Source organism: Dendrobates tinctorius, unplaced genomic scaffold (assembly GCF_039654945.1).
Source record: "Dendrobates tinctorius isolate UK_male_01 unplaced genomic scaffold, ASM3965494v1 ptg000245l, whole genome shotgun sequence".
Classification (NCBI taxonomy): Eukaryota; Metazoa; Chordata; class Amphibia; order Anura; family Dendrobatidae; genus Dendrobates; species Dendrobates tinctorius.
Genome location: NW_027361912.1, coordinates 7,443,763 through 7,460,002, shown reverse-complemented (window position 1 = coordinate 7,460,002; position 16,240 = coordinate 7,443,763). Strand labels below are relative to the sequence as shown.

The 16,240-nt window shown below is 44.9% G+C and overlaps 1 pseudogene; it reads right to left on the bottom strand.

Moving 5' to 3' along the window:
• LOC141060855 (zinc metalloproteinase-disintegrin-like VLAIP-B) overlaps window positions 1-15,931 on the bottom strand; it is a 176,698-nt pseudogene extending 160,767 nt beyond the window's left edge.
• Window positions 15,932-16,240: the final 309 nt, after the last annotated feature.

Sequence of the window (16,240 nt, the reverse complement as noted above, 5' to 3'; positions counted from 1 at the left end):
ATATATCCTCCATCCCATAGTCCCGTGCCCATATACCCAAACAAACAAACATACACACACACACACACAAACACACACACACACACATACACACTTTGAGCCCTAGATATTGATAAACAATCCATGAAAAAATTATTTGTTTTAAATGGAAATAAATGGAAAAAAAACAACAAACATCGAAAAAAACAACCATGAAAATTTAAAAAAAAAAAACTAAAAAATACCAAAAAAAAAAAAAAAAAAAAAAACCAGACTAGAAAATAAGTAAAAAAAAAAAAAAAACAGTCCGTCTGTACTTACATCACGTCTACCCGCCCGCACTTGGCCTTGCTGCTCCTGCCGTTCCTCCGGTGGTGGTGGCGTGATGGAGGATGAGCTCTGAAAATTAAACCAAAAAAATTAATCACATGTGTTTATTTTTTCAAATCCATACGGAAGCATAGTACTCACTTCTTCTGCCTCTTGCCCTGTCCCGGGGACATATTCTTCACCAGATGAAGACATGCTGCAATAAAAAAAAAAGAGACATAAGTACATAGAAATGTATTGAAATTTCAGCCAGACATTAGGTTTTTCATACTTACATTGGTGCAGCTTGTGCTGTGTGTCCACTAGTGAGCAATCCTTAAAGTATTGTGGAATCCCAGTGCCCACACCATTTTATCACCTTGGTTCAATTTTTTTTTTTTACTGTCTAGACCAAATTTCAGTCATGTTTATGTAAAAAACGCATGCGCATAAAAACGCAAGACCATGCGCAAGTATTGCGCTCCCATAGGCTCCAATGTGGTGTTTTTGCGCATTCCGTGCGCATTCCGTGCGCATGCGTTGTTTTAACGAGACAGGGCGGAACCAAAAATGCAACATGTTGCGTCTGACGCGCCTGGCGCAAAAGACAAAAAAACGCATGCGCACGAAAGCGCAAATATGCGCAAGACCATGCGCACATCATGTAAAATATAGGTGCGCACTGGTGCGCCCGATGCGCTGCGCACAAAAGCGCTAATGTGAAACCAGCCTTAGGGACAGGTTAGAGCTAAAGATGTGGGCTGGGCCTGCAGCAGAAAAGGGAGTAGCCCAGCAAGTTTGTCCTGGGCAGGTGTATGGCCACAGCCAGGACATTGCCAGACCCCAGGAGGGGACAGAATATGTTGCTCTGGATTAAAGGATCACAAAATGGGCATTGCCAGACCCCCGGAAGGGATAGAATCAGCTGCCCGGGACTTAAGGACAGCAACATGGGCCCCAGGATTTCGTAGGGGGGGCCCCGCCGAAGGGACTTTAAGTGTTCAGATTCCGGCGTGGGGACTGCCACCTCTTTCAGCCGTCATGACTGTTGTGGATATGACCGCGACGAGGCTAGAGAGAGAGCAGGAAACCAGTGTTTGTACTTCGTTCATCTCTGTTATTAAAGATGTTCTCTCTGTTGGATTGAAGTCATGTCTGGGAGCTGTGTCAGTCCGGTCATTTGCTGTGCAAGGTACCCGGGGTGTATACTGACTGTGGCTTAGTTGACTCGGCTGGGACTACCACCCCGGGCTACCTTCTAACAATTACACTCTGCACATGTTTCAGTGACTGTGGCAGCAGCAACGAGCCCTGACGCAGTATGTCATGTAGTATAGCCTGGACCAACACAGTACGGACGTGGCACATATCGTGTTTATAGATTGGGCACAGAGTAAGGACCTCTACACCCTTCTGCACAGTTTTGAAATGGCTACTAAGATGGTTAGCGATGACATAAACAGAATTGTAGCCCTGCACCAGGCTGGGAAGACTGAATCGGCAATAAGAAAGATTTATTTTTCAAATTATGGTGGAAAGTAAGTATTTGGTCATTAACAAAAGTTCATCTCAGTATTTTGTTATATATCCTTTGTTGGCAATGACAGAGGTCAAACGTTTTCTGTAAGTCTTCTCAAGGTTGGCACACACTGTTGGTGGTATGTTGGCCCATTCCTCCATGCAAATCTCCTCTAGAGCAGTGATGTTTTGTCACTGGGTCCCTATTATACTATTTCTAATGTGGTGAAATTGATGCCAGTTCTGTGGCGTAAGGCCCTCATCTGTTTAAATGTGAACACTCCTGGTTGGGTGTCCATCTGCTGGATTGGGTGTAGTGGAAAAACTGTCTGTCCCTATTATACTATTTTTACTGTGGTGTAATTGATGCCACTTTGGTGGTGTCTGCCAATAATTTTTGGGAATGTGAACAAATGCCTGTTGCCTGTAGCAGTAGGCCTCCGACACCGTCAGGCCTCCACTTCCTTGGACTCAACTACCTGTGTTAGTATCCTTACATTTTTCTGACAATGGTAGTCTACAAAACTGATATTTGTGCCACCTGAGTGTGGCTTAGCATGAAAGCAGATAGAGGTGTTGCATGTGGTATCAGGGCTCCTATCAATGGGGCCCTACACCGATCCCTCACCCGCCTCGTCTTACTGTGATGTTCAATTGAGAGCTGTAATTGCTGTCCCAGACCACGGTACGTCATGCTTGGCTGATTGCTGCAGTTTCATGCTACAATTTGTACTGTCCGTGAATTGAGGCCACTTTCCTAGTGTCTGTCCCTCTTTTGATTTGGCAACATTTCGGGCCATTATAAAGTGTTGTGCATGCGTTTATTTTTGCCTCCCATTGACGTGAATGGTGTTCGGTTATGTTTGGTGAATATTTGACAAATTAATCAGCAAATATTGCAAACTTGGCGATCATAATCCAAACCAAACAATGAAATATTCGCTCATCTCTAGTTAAAAGTGTTAAAAGTTGACCAGCGATTTCTCATTTTAACAACAAAATTTGAAAAAACATTTTTTGAGGAACCACCTCTCATTTAAAGTGACTTTGAGGAGTCTATATGACAGAAAATACCCAAAAGCGACACCATTCTAAAACTGCACCTCTCTTGGTGCTCAAAACCACATTCAAGAAGTTTATTAACCCTTCAGGTGCTTCACAGGAATTAATGGAATGTGGAAGGAAAAAATAAACATAAATTTCTTTCACAAAAATTTTACTTTAGACCTAATTTTTTTTTACTTTCGCAAGGGTAACAGGACAAATTGCTAAATACAATTTGTTGTGCATTTTCTCCTGAACATGCCAATACCCCATATGTGGAAGAAAATCACTGTTTGGAAACACGGCAGGGCTCAGAAGGGAAGGCGCGCCATTTCACTTTTTGGATGTAAAATTTGCTGGCATAATTAGCAGATGCCATTTCATGTTTGGAGAGCCCCTGATGTGCCTAAACAATGGAAACCCCCAAACAAATGACACCATTTTGAAAACTAGACCCCAAAGGGAACTTATCTATATGTGTATTGAGCACCTTGAAACCACAGATGCTTCACAGAAGTTTATAGCGTAGAACCGTGAAAATAAAAAATCACATTTTTCCTAGAGAAATATTTTTTAGCTCCAAATTTTACATTTTCATAGGGGTAAAAGCAGAAATTGCTGCATACAATTTGTTGTGCAATTTCTCATGAGTACGCTGATATGCAATATGTGGAGGAAAACTACTGTTTGTTCGCAGGACTTGGAAGGGAAGGTGCGCCATTTGACTTTTTGAATGCAAAATTTGCTGGAATAATTAGTGGACATCATGTCGTGTTTGGAGAGCGCTGAGGTGCCTAAACAGTGGAAACCGCCCACAAATGATACCATTTTGGAAACTAGACTCCTTTGAGAACTTATCTACATGTGCATTGAGTACCTTGAACCCCCAGTTGCCTCACAGAAGTTTATAATGTTAAGCCGTGAAAATAAAAAAAATCACATTTTTCTCACAAAAATCTATTTGAACTCCAAATTTTGTATTTTCACAAGGGTAACAGGAGAAAATGGACCCCAAAATTTGTTGTGCAATTTATTCTGAGTTCAATGATAGCCCATATGTGGTCGAAAACTACTTGTGAGGCACAGTGCAAAGCTCAGAATGGAAGGTACACCATATTACAGTGCAGATTTAGCTTCACTTCTTTGAGGGTGCCATGTTACATTGGCAGAGCCCCTGAGGTGCCAGAACAGCAAAACCCCCTATTAGTTGCCCTATTTTACAACCTAAATCTCTCAATGAATTCATCTAGTGCTGCAGCGATTATGTGTGTGTCACAGAATTTTATACCATTGGGCAGTGAAGAAAAAATTATTTACATTTTTACCATCAAGATTGTGTGTAAGCCCCAAGTTTAAAATTTTCATACATTTGAGAAAGCACCTAACGCGAAACGCGCGTCAGGGGGTCTGCACAGACAGACCGGTGACCATGGGTAAGCGGCACTTTCATTTTTATTACCATATTTGGGCATACTAATTTGTATATCTTTTGTATGTGCACCTTAATTACTTGCCCTATTTTGGAATACATATGTATTGTTATATACTTACCCGTTATTCTCTATATATGAGAGATTAATATATTCATTTTTTGGTCTCTGCTGTTCTCTGTGTACTCCCGTATGTACCTGCAGTACTTTTTTTTGTCCCTTTTTCCCTCAAGTGGCCTATATTGTTGGCATTTAATATTTATATGGAATAATAAAGAATATATTTGTCTTTTATTATTGGTGGTACTTTTTGCCCATTGTATTTATAGGAGCTTTTCCACCTTGTACTCTATCTTGACTGGAATTTGTGCCCTTGTCTTTGGACCGAAGCAATTGCTTCGTTATTTACCCCAGACATTTTGTGCTGATTGTGACTTTCGTTTTTAATACTTGGAAATGGGTAAAAATGGCACCAAAATTTGTCCCAGGATTTCAGCTCAACATAGTACACACACGGACACATGGACACGGATATCTCTGGTACCGGTTTTTCCGGTAAGGAAATAAATGGACATGTGAAAGAGGCCTAAAAGATGCTTTTTATCGCAAAAACTAGTTCTTGCATCACCATATTTAGATAGCTATAATTTTTCCATATTTCGCCAACAGAGTCATGTGATGGCTTGTTTTTTTGCGGGACGAGCTGACGTTTTTATTGGTACCATTTTCGAACAGATGACAATTTTTGATCGCTTTCTATTCCAATTTTTGGGAGACAGAATGAACAAAAACCAGCTATTCAGGAATTGCTTTTTGTTTTTGCTTTTCTAATACCGCTCCGCATGTGGTAAAATTGGTAAAGCAGCTTTATCATTTGGGTCAGTACGAGCACAGCAATACCCCATTTATATTTTTTTATGTTTTGGTACTTTTACACAATCAAAAAACTATTTTATAGGAAAGTTAATTTTTATTTGCATCGCTTTACTCTGAGAGCTATAACTTTTTTTATTTTTCCTCTGATTGAGCTGTGTGATGGCTCGATTTTTGCGGGACAAGATTACATTTTCAGCTGTACATTTTAATTTATATTCGTCTTTTTAATTGCGTTTTATTGCACTTATTGTTTGGCGGTATGATGATAAATCATTATTTTTTGCCTCAGTTTTTTTTTTTACAGTGTTCACTGCAGGGGTTAACTATTGGGACAGTTTTAAATAGCGGGTCGTTCCAGACATGACGATACCAAATATGTGCCCTTTTTTTATTTTTTTTTTTTACATAAATGTATTTATTGGAATAATAATTTTTCTTTTTTTGTTCATTATTTGGGGATTTTTTAAATATATTTTTGCAATTTTTAATTTTTTTTACTTTGTTCCATTGTTGCAGGAAGGGAGATCACTGTACAGTATAAGATCGCTGATCTGATGCTCTGCAATGCTTCTGCACCACAGATCATCTGACAAGCAGGGAAGGAGGCATGTCAGCGAGAGCAGGCACTCACAAGCCACCTTCTCTGCAGGACCCTTAACAATAGGACTACTGGACTCGTGACCCTGCCTAGAACTACTGAAAGGAGTCATTTTGACTCCTTGCTTGTTTTCGTTTATTTTTAGAGTTTCATTTGTGGTTATTTATTAATAATTATATTTTTTGTAATGTATTATTATTGTGAGATCCAACAGTAATGCTTTTGATTGTTTTTTTTCTGCTTTTCTTATTTTTCTACAGAAAATAACAATCATTATAATAGACGTTTTTCAAACATTTTTTTTTATTCAACAACAACTGAAGAACAAAAAGCAGAGAAAATGTAGGTGGAGGAGCATAAAAATGAAAATATGGCGCAGAATTCACCTTCTAAACATTTGGTGTTTCGCATTTTAGGCATTGCCTTTGATTTATGGCAGTACATTGCCCACACAAAGACTTACCACAAGTCTTACAATTGCCGACAGATCTATTTTTCTTGCACTTTTCTTTGATCTGGCAAAATTTTGTTTGAACCATCACTTCTGAGCATGTAGAAACTTGGGACGTGGAACCCTTTTCCCTATCTGTGACATAAGGACCACTCAACTCTCTCACAAGCGTTGGCAAAAATGCCTTGCGTGACATTTTTTGGTGGGTAATCTCCTTGAATATTATCCATGCATTTATACCCGCAAAGTCTAAGGCATTTTCAAATGCATGAACAGGCCATCTCCTTGTGCATGTTCGTGTGGTATATTTTCGTGCCATCTGATCCACTACATCTACTCCATATTTTGTTTCATTGTAAAACTTTACCGTTTCTGGAGTTTTTTTAGCGGAATCAGACGCAACAACAACATCTGGATGGACGGAACTCAAAATGACAACATTTTTGTTGGGCTTTCCTTGATATACTGTAAGTGTAAAATTGTCTTCATTTCTAAACACTTTAGTGTTGTACAATTCCTCTTTCATGGATTTTATTTCTTTAGGCACTTCTCGCCTTATCTTGTTCAGTGTTCCCACGATGGTTGTTCCTTTGCTTTTTAGCTGTTTAGCTAATTTTACTGAAGTAAAATAATTATCGGTTGTAACATTGCGACCTTTTTTCAAAAACGGGTCCAATAACTTCATTACCACATGGTCAGCTAAACGGTCCTCAGCACGGCGTGTGTCATATTTTGCCTAGATAAGGGAAGCCATTTGCCAGATATTTGCTCTCCTTATCAACAGCTAGCCAATATTTGTGGCCATATTTATCTGGTTTGGAAGGCATGTACTGCGTGAATGGACACCTAGTTTTGCTTGGGAAAAGTTGCTCATCCACCGTTATGTATGGGCCAGGTTTGTAACACGCAATACAATTTTCAATAAACCTGTCCCACACAGTAGAAAATAGAGCAAACTTGTCCGTTTGCAGTCTCTCCGATCGAGTAGATTTCTCATCAAATCTGATAAGATAAGAGCCTAGAGTAAACAAGCTATTTTGTTCAGTATTACACAGTAATACAAGCAGGTAAAACACAAGGAAAATGTGAAAAGTTGACATGTAAATTGAACTACATCTATATGAACATCAGGGTAAATAAGACAGAGTGAAAAAATTATGCACAAAACTTTATAGCAACATTTAGTGACAAAAGGACCTCAAAATATAGTAGGGAGTCAAAATGACTCCCTTCAGTAGTTCTTGGTAAATTTTGAAAAAAACACGCAAATTTTTCACCAAAATTATTTATTCTCACAAAATCTTTTTTCACATCATATTTGAGGAAAAGTCACCGAGTTTCAAGCCGGAATTCTGAAAAATGTAGTCACAGAAGAGAAATAAAAAACGAAAGGAGTCAAAATGACTCCATCAGTAGTTCTAGTGTTAACCCACGGCCATCTTGTGGCCAGGGGTCTTTAAGGAGACCATCAGAACAACACGATCACATCGAGATATCCTGATGGAAGCACGCAGGCAGCCTACTCCTGGCGTGATCTCCTCGATGTCGCTGTCACTATTGACAGAAGCAGCAGAGGTATTAAATGTCTGCGATCGGTGCTAGTACTGATTGTGGGCATTGCTGCAAGGTGTCAGCTCTCACTTAGAGCTGACTCCCGTAATGTAGTGTCGGTGGTGGGGTGCCGAGCTGGGGGGGTGGTCCTACTTTTATACCGCGCAGAGATGACAACAGAGACACGATGGAGGCAGATTCTGGGTGCAACAGGTCCAAGTTTATTTCTTCACTTGCCGTCCGACTGACGGCACACCTCGCGGCCCTCCGTTTCCAGAGCCGCTTCTCACACCGTACACTGGAGACGTGTCTGCACACACCGTCCCCTCCTTTACTGTTGACGCTCCTGACAGTTCCGTCACTGTGGCCGCCTTAGGCCCATTAACCAACAGCGCTTCTACTGCTCAGTCGTCGTGTCACATACGGTGTCTTACACCCAGTACCTCGTCTCAACTGCGGTCCTTTCCTGTCAGGACCACCCCCCTGACGTCCTCTCTCCTCAGTCCCCCTGGTCTGGATTCTCCTCAGAGTGCACAGACTGTCGTAGTCCTCCTGTCACTTGAGCTCCCCCTGGGGACTGGAACTTTCTGGAACCCTCCCTCAGTATTTATAACTCCCCCGGTTCCTTGAAACTGTCACTCTAACTGTCACCACGCCCCCCATGACCAACGGTTTCTAAAGCCCTAAGCTGCTGTAAAGTCCTTTGCTCACACTCCACCCTGCCATCTAATGGTCATCCCAAGGTACTGCACGTCCACTACACTTTCCTAGTTGTTTCCCCACTGTAATCACTGACTCCTACCTACACTGTGCAAACCTATCTTTCTTCACTCTGACTAGTCCGTCCGTCCGTCACGTCACCTTCCCTACACTCTCCCTTCCTTTGTCCATTGTCGTCCTCGACAATCGTCATCTCTGCCTTCGTCGTTCTGAATCTACACCTACATTCTGTTGTCGGACCAGAAGTTGAGCCAAACCCACTATCTGCGGGGGCCGAACCATACTGGGAGCACTATGCTCTGAGCAGCCTACTGCTACTCACCAGCGCGCACGCCACATGACAACGTCTTTCAAATTGGGCAAGGTACACCCGTATTCTCTCTACGGCGTGTATCTTTCCCCTACTGTTACCTTTCACTATCCAGTACGCCATGATCGAGGCCACTCACCTACCAGATCATTGCCGGCGCCCGCCTTTCCTTCTTCAGGGGTGTCCGTGGTGTTGGGGACCTGACCTAGGACGGCTGTCTTTCTCACGTCTTCCAACTCATTTTCCTTCTTTCAATTACATGTCATGGTCGGCGTCCCGGTCTCCCAGACCTCCTCAACTCTTAGATCCCTACCGGATCTCACACTTTCCTTTGGTCCCGCAGACCTTCCCTTACCCGGACCTGTTGCATTTTACTTTGCATATTATACATCATACAACTTTATAATAGCACAAGTACCCCATTTTTTATAATTTTTTTTTTTCCGTTTTCTTTTGCTCATTTTAAAACCAACATATAACAACATAACATTGCATGTCTTCTTTCTCCCCCCTTCCTTGGACATGGACACTCCCTCTCTTCTAAGTATCCCCGCTCTGTCAGTCTAACAAGTAAACACAAACTATCCTGTAAGAGGAACATAGAAAAACAGACATAAAAATCACAGATAAACATTTCTTTTTTTTTTTTAAAAGCTGACCGCGAACTGTCCTTTTGACCTGCACAACGGTGCAACGAACTCCTGACAGTTCAATCCTCCTTTCGGTGGTCAGTAGTATGGGACCCCACAACCGTGGAGCTCCCAGGATGCAAGAAGTGTCCCTTTCTGCAAGATAGAATAAACGAGCCGTCCCGGGGGTCGTGCAGCCGCCATGCCAGCCTCTCCCCTCTCATGGAGCAGGTTCCAGACTTCCTGCCCCCTGGCCCTCTTCTTCTCTATAACTCCTGCGACCCAAATAGAGGGTCCGGCATGAGCCCTGGAGTCCGGTGGGCGGGACTTAACCGAGGAAGGACGTGGATCAGAGGCGGCCGATGATTCCTGCGGCTCAACAGCCGCTGGGGCCAGGTGGCAAATGGGGACAACCGGGTCCTTGGAGGCTGGAATCACAAGGCCCACTAAGTCGGCCGCAGTCGACTTCAGCAGCGGCATAACCGCGGCCTCAGGACAGGCCGCATCCACTACTTCCAATGGAGCCGGAGTAACGGCCGGTTCCAACGACGCAGCTGCTATCAGCAGGGGGAACGCAGCAGCGTCTTCTTTGGATGACTTCCGCACTGGCGGCTCCAGGCGGGGTACCTCAGGTACTTGAGCAGGGGCCTCGCACAACTCTGCATACACCACTGGGCCCGATGTACCCAGGCCTTCCGGTGCGCAGGGGGCAGCATGCTGCAGCGGAATGATGAGGGCCGCTGGCGGAGGCACTGGTGGTGCCGGGGGTACTCTCACCTTCCCCGGCGCTGCGGCCTCCATCACATCAATACGTGGCTTCACCCGCAGCCTCCGTCCCTCGCTCCACTGTCCCGCGGGTTTTTCCCCTAAACTCGGGGGCTCCGCTGAGAAGTCCTCTGCTGGTATTGGTGGCGGCCGTTTTCGCTGACTCCGCTCAGGCTCCGCTCCCCAGCTCAGCATCCCGCTGCTCTCCCGTGGCTCTGAGGGCGACTTCTGGCACAGCTCCATCCCCTGCCGCCACTGCCACTCTAGGCGGCCGATGCCCCGACACCTGCAGAGTCTCATACCGTCTGTTGGGCAGCACTCGAATGGCATCAGACAGCCGCAGCCAAGTTTTTCTTCTGTGCCACTCCCTCTGTGAGGTGAGGTGTCGGCAGGCCTCTCCACCATCCTGTCAGGGTCCAATATATGGAAGCGTCGATTTCCAGGCACATACTGCTTCCTTTTGGGGTACGTTGGAGGGGGTCCCAGTCCATTCAACACGACTGCAAACACCCGGACCTCTCCTCTGTGCTGAAGCAACATCGCCATACTGCACAGTACCTGGTACCGCCCCGGATCCTCTGCTGGCCACACAGATCCGCCACAGCGCTTCCCATTTGTATTCCACAGGTAGGTCATTTGTAATCCACAGGTAATTGTAATCCAAACAGAGTAGTCCAAGTCCTTTTCCATTCTTTGAGGCAGGTCTGCCGCAGAAGATGGGGTATTAGCGGCGGCGATCCTGCCGACTACGCCAAATGTAGTGTCGGTGGTGGGGTGCCGAGCTGGGGGGGGGTGGTCCTACTTTTATACCGCGCAGAGATGACAACAGAGACACGATGGAGGCAGATTCTGGGTGCAACAGGTCCAAGTTTATTTCTTCACTTGCCGTCCGACTGACGGCACACCTCGCGGCCCTCCGTTTCCAGAGCCGCTTCTCACACCGTACACTGGAGACGTGTCTGCACACACCGTCCCCTCCTTTACTGTCGACGCTCCTGACAGTTCCGTCACTGTGGCCGCCTTAGGCCCATTAACCAACAGCGCTTCTACTGCTCAGTCGTCGTGTCACATACGGTGTCTTACACCCAGTACCTCGTCTCAACTGCGGTCCTTTCCTGTCAGGACCACTCCCCTGACGTCCTCTCTCCTCAGTCCCCCTGGTCTGGATTCTCCTCAGAGTGCACAGACTGTCGCAGTCCTCCTGTCACCTGGGCTCCCCCTGGGGACTGGAACTTTCTGGAACCCTCCCTCAGTATTTATAACTCCCCCGGTTCCTTGAAACTGTCACTCTAACTGTCACCACGCCCCCCATGACCAACGGTTTCTAAAGCCCTAAGCTGCTGTAAAGTCCTTTGCTCACACTCCACCCTGCCATCTAATGGTCATCCCAAGGTACTGCACGTCCACTACACTTTCCTAGTTGTTTCCCCACTGTAATCACTGACTCCTACCTACACTGTGCAAACCTATCTTTCTTCACTCTGACTAGTCCGTCCGTCCGTCAGGTCACCTTCCCTACACTGTCACTATTGACAGAAGCAGCAGAGGTATTAAATGTCTGCGATCGGTGCTAGTACTGATTGTGGGCATTGCTGCAAGGTGTCAGCTCTCACTTAGAGCTGACTCCCATACCCGATCGTGACGGTGTTCAGCGTGAGCCCCCGCGGCTCCATATATGTATAAGCCACCTTCCCTGCAGGACCCTTAAGAACCTTGCGGCCATCTTGTGGCCAGGGGTCTTCATGGAGACCATCAGAGCAATGAGATCGCATCACATTATCCTGATGGAAGCACGCAGGGAGCCTACTCCTTGTGCGATCTCCTCAATGTCGCTGTCACTATTGACAGCGGCAGCAGAGGTGTTAAATGTCTGCGATCTGTGCTAGTACTGATTGTGGGCATTGCTGCAAGATGCTAGCTTGCAATAAGGCTGGTTTCAATTTGCAGTTGTGTCCGCAGCGTTTCATCCGCATACATCCGCATGCGTCACGCGTACCTATCTTTAACATGGTATACGCATGGACATGCGTTTGCATGCATTTGCCTGCATTTGTGTACGGTTGCATCATTTTACGGTGTGCGGCAGGGCGTGGCGAACACATCGTGTTGCATTTTTTGCAGCATCAAATATCCGCAGTCATCTGCATGTGGGTAACTACGGATGAAGTGCATAAAACAACCACATTACTATCTATTGGAACGCAAGCATACGCAGCAACATGTGTATGCTTTGCGTTTGCGTATGCCCAATGGGCGTGGCTTGGGTAAAAAAAAATCACCTGGAAATAGCATTGGCCTATCGAACGCAACCGCAACCGCATTAGCATGTGTTTGCATGCGTTTTTGCATGCGGTTGCAGTTGCGGACGATACACTGCGGGCTCAACAGCAAATGTGAACCTAGCCGGAGAGTTGACACCTGCACCCGATCGTGACGGTGCTCAGTGTAAGCCCCCGCGGCTCCATATACTGTATGTACTGTGCTTTGGAGGAACACAGCTCCCGCAGTGACGTACATATGTATGGCGCATGTTGGGAAGGGGTTAAATGAAAATCTGTCACCCCCTGGGACGTTTATGACCTATTAATATGGGCATACAGGTGATAGAAATGTTTAACTTAGTCCTAACTGTATATCTCATTTTAATGGTCTTGTTGCTGAGAAATGTTATATTCTGTCTTTAAGCTAATGATTTCTTCCAGTCTCCGGGGCGTGCTGTGTCTGTTGGAAATCCCTGCCTCCTGTCCTCGTTATAATACTACCCCCTCCCATGCACATCAGTTCTGGCCCCGGAATCCCGCGCCTGCACCCTGCACTCCCTCAGAAATACTTCATCCTCTCTTCTATGGGCACTGCATTCAGGGATCTTCTGTGCAGGCGAGTCACTGTGACCTCTGACGAGCACGCCGATAAGGTGCTCTCCCCAATTCCTCCATACAAAGTCATCACTATGTACAAATGGCTCCTAGTGATGACTTCGCAGAGAGGAAGTGGGAAGAGCATCCTATCAGCGAGCACATCGGTGGTCACAGTGACTTGCTGGCGCCTGCACAGAAGATCCCTGAATCCAGTGCCCATAGAAGGGAGCTATGTACTTCTGAGGGCGTGCAGGGCGCAGGCGTGGGATTCCGGGGCCATAACTGAAGTGCATGGGATGGGGGTAGTATTGTAATGAGGACAGGAGGAAGGGATTTCTTTTGGAACAGAACTACAAAAATGATTGATTTTTGGTTGTGTACCTGTAATTTCATACAAAGGTGAGTCAGGGGGCCCTGCCTGCCATATTACGGAGGTATCATTCTCTAGAAGCATTGATATTACGGCTTATATGGCGGCACATAAGCGATCATTAGTCATTGTGCCCAATATTAGCAGAACGGGCAGATGAACTATTAAGCATTGATTCACAGACCGGTCTGTAAACTGATAACTTTGTTTCCCAAGAGCTTGCAATCAATGATACAGACAAATCATTATTAGGACTCGTGCAGATGGCCATACTTTTGGTCCAAGTGTGATCTGACAAAACACCAGACCATTGTTATTCTATGTTAAATTTTTTCCTTGGACAGAGCCGGTCAAAGGAAAAGAAAATGCAGCTTGCTCAAGTTTGATCTGATATTTGGATCGTGCTCGGCCATGAAAGCCAATGAGTGAGTTGAAAACATCAGATTGATCTCCTGTGACATCTGAATGCAGTTCGCTTTCCACTCACTGACACAATGGTGAAGATGGAGACTTTTTTATTGTATCCTTTTTTTATTCTAGAGAATTGGATCACACTCTGATCAAACTCTGATTGCAATGTGACCCTAGCCGTAGTGCTCGCTCACACAAGATACAATTCTCTCATCCGGGAGAATTGGATGGATTGTGCAGGTTACACTCTGATCCGAGTTTGATCCGATTGTCAGTTTACTGTGATCTGATTCCATCGCATGAGAGACTTGTATCACAGGTGCAGAGAAGACGGAAAACTTAATTCCTCCATCTTCTTCATTGTCTGTTTCTGCAGAAATCGGGAGGCACTAGGATGTTTTAAATGCACCCATAGACTTGACTGGGTGCACACGATTTGATTTGCGGAGCCAATTTAGTACTTAACCCCTTTCTGACTTTGGGCGTACATTTACGCTGATGTCAGACTCCCTCCCTTTCATGTGGGCTCCGGCGGTGAGCCCAAATCTTTCCCGGCACATGTCAGCTGTTTTGGCATGATAGGGTCTATTACAGTGATCAAAATGAACCAATATGAAACATTTCCTATTGTTGCCGGGTGTCAGCCGCAAATCTCGGCAGGCATACTGCGCATGCGCCCGCTATTCTCATCACGGAAGAAGAGGTACTGGAGAGGAATCGGGGGACCCCATTTCTCTCTCCTCTGATGTGCGTTCATATCAGAGGAGAGAGAAATTAAATGGAAAATCAGACTTTTTTTTTTGCGGTCACCATTATTCCGGTAACAACGGCGACCACAACACTGGGGTCGGTAAAAACTGACCCGAATCATGTTCTCTGGGATCTCAGCTACCCCCGGTAGCAGAGACTCCGGAGAAAGTCCAGCTGTGGTGGGTGCTATACACTTATTTCTCAGCGCCGTTAAAAAGCGGCGCTGAGGCATAAGTACCCTTAACTGCTGCCATTAAATGGCGATTTGGCGTCGTTAAGGGGTTAAGGGTAAGTTCATTAAGGGTGAGTTCACACTAGGTGTTTTTTCACCTTTTTTTCTGCAGAAAAACCTGATCACTAGGTTTGTCTTTTGCGCATGCTGATATAGTTTAGCATTGAAAAACAAGGCCTATTCTATAGAATCAGATTTTGGCACAAAACACGCAGCAAAACCTGATACCTGCATTTTTGGTGCAGATTTTCACCACTCATTCATTTCAAAGGTTGAAAAACGCTGAAAGAAGTGACATGCTCCATTGTGCAAAAAAGCCATGAGAAGCACAAAATCCTGATGACAAAAAAACAATGTGTATGCATGAGATTTCTGAAATGTCAGACATAGCTGACACTGTAAAACACAGCTGAAAATTTGCATTAAAAAAAGCAAAAATGCTTAGTGTGAACTTAACCTTAGGGCTCATACTCATCTGCGTATAAATTGGACCATCGACTACATAGACCTTCCATATGCTATCCTATTTTTAAGGCTGCATTACCATTCTGTAGCACAGAATACTGTAAATGATTGTAGAATAATAGTTTTGTAATAAAATAATTAAAAAAAAGCGCACCATACGGATGTCATGTGAGGAAAATCTCATTGTACTCGCAGGACACTCGTCCAACTTTCCAGGATCAACATTGGAGTTGACCTGACCGAGGAGGCAATGCTCTGCAGATCTTACTTATTTTAACAGCAGATTTCATCAGCCTGAGCAGGATCTGTCACTGGCGCCGGTGACAATCATTGGTGTATGTATGCCTGGACTAGATGACCCGTCCTCACCAATCCAATCACCTGGCTCACTACAGGACTATGTCCCATTCCGGCAGAAGTAATATCTGTGCTTAGAAACTTTACCGAAACTTTGAAAAACTATTGAAAACAATCCTAGTTACTTAGTATCAGCCCTTATAGGAGAAGTGTAGAGTCCCCACCACTACTGACTCTGATATATGGAGCCCCCCTGTGCCAGGACTCACCTAGTAGCTGGCAGTCCAGCAGTGCCAGCAGGAGTAGCCCAGTCCTCAGCATGGTCCTAGATCTCACACCTTCCAGTAGAGGCTGAGGGAGCGCTGAGCATTGTGTGCACTGGATCAGGAATTTATAGACTCACAAGACCAAAGGGGTTACTCAACTCTACCCAGATGGAGGTGACAGCATTGTAGATGCCCCTGTCTATTGTATTTTCTGTCCTATTCCTTCCCTGTTTACATTGGCATTATACATTATATGCCAGGTGATGTGACCAGGATGGCAATATGCTGAATTTCCCAGAAATCAATTACCTGTTTTCTTGGCTCTGGTTTTATAGACAGTAATTCAAGTAGTAGTTATTGGGGATTGTGGTATCCAGAGAATTGGGTATCAGGAGTTGGTGATAAATACAG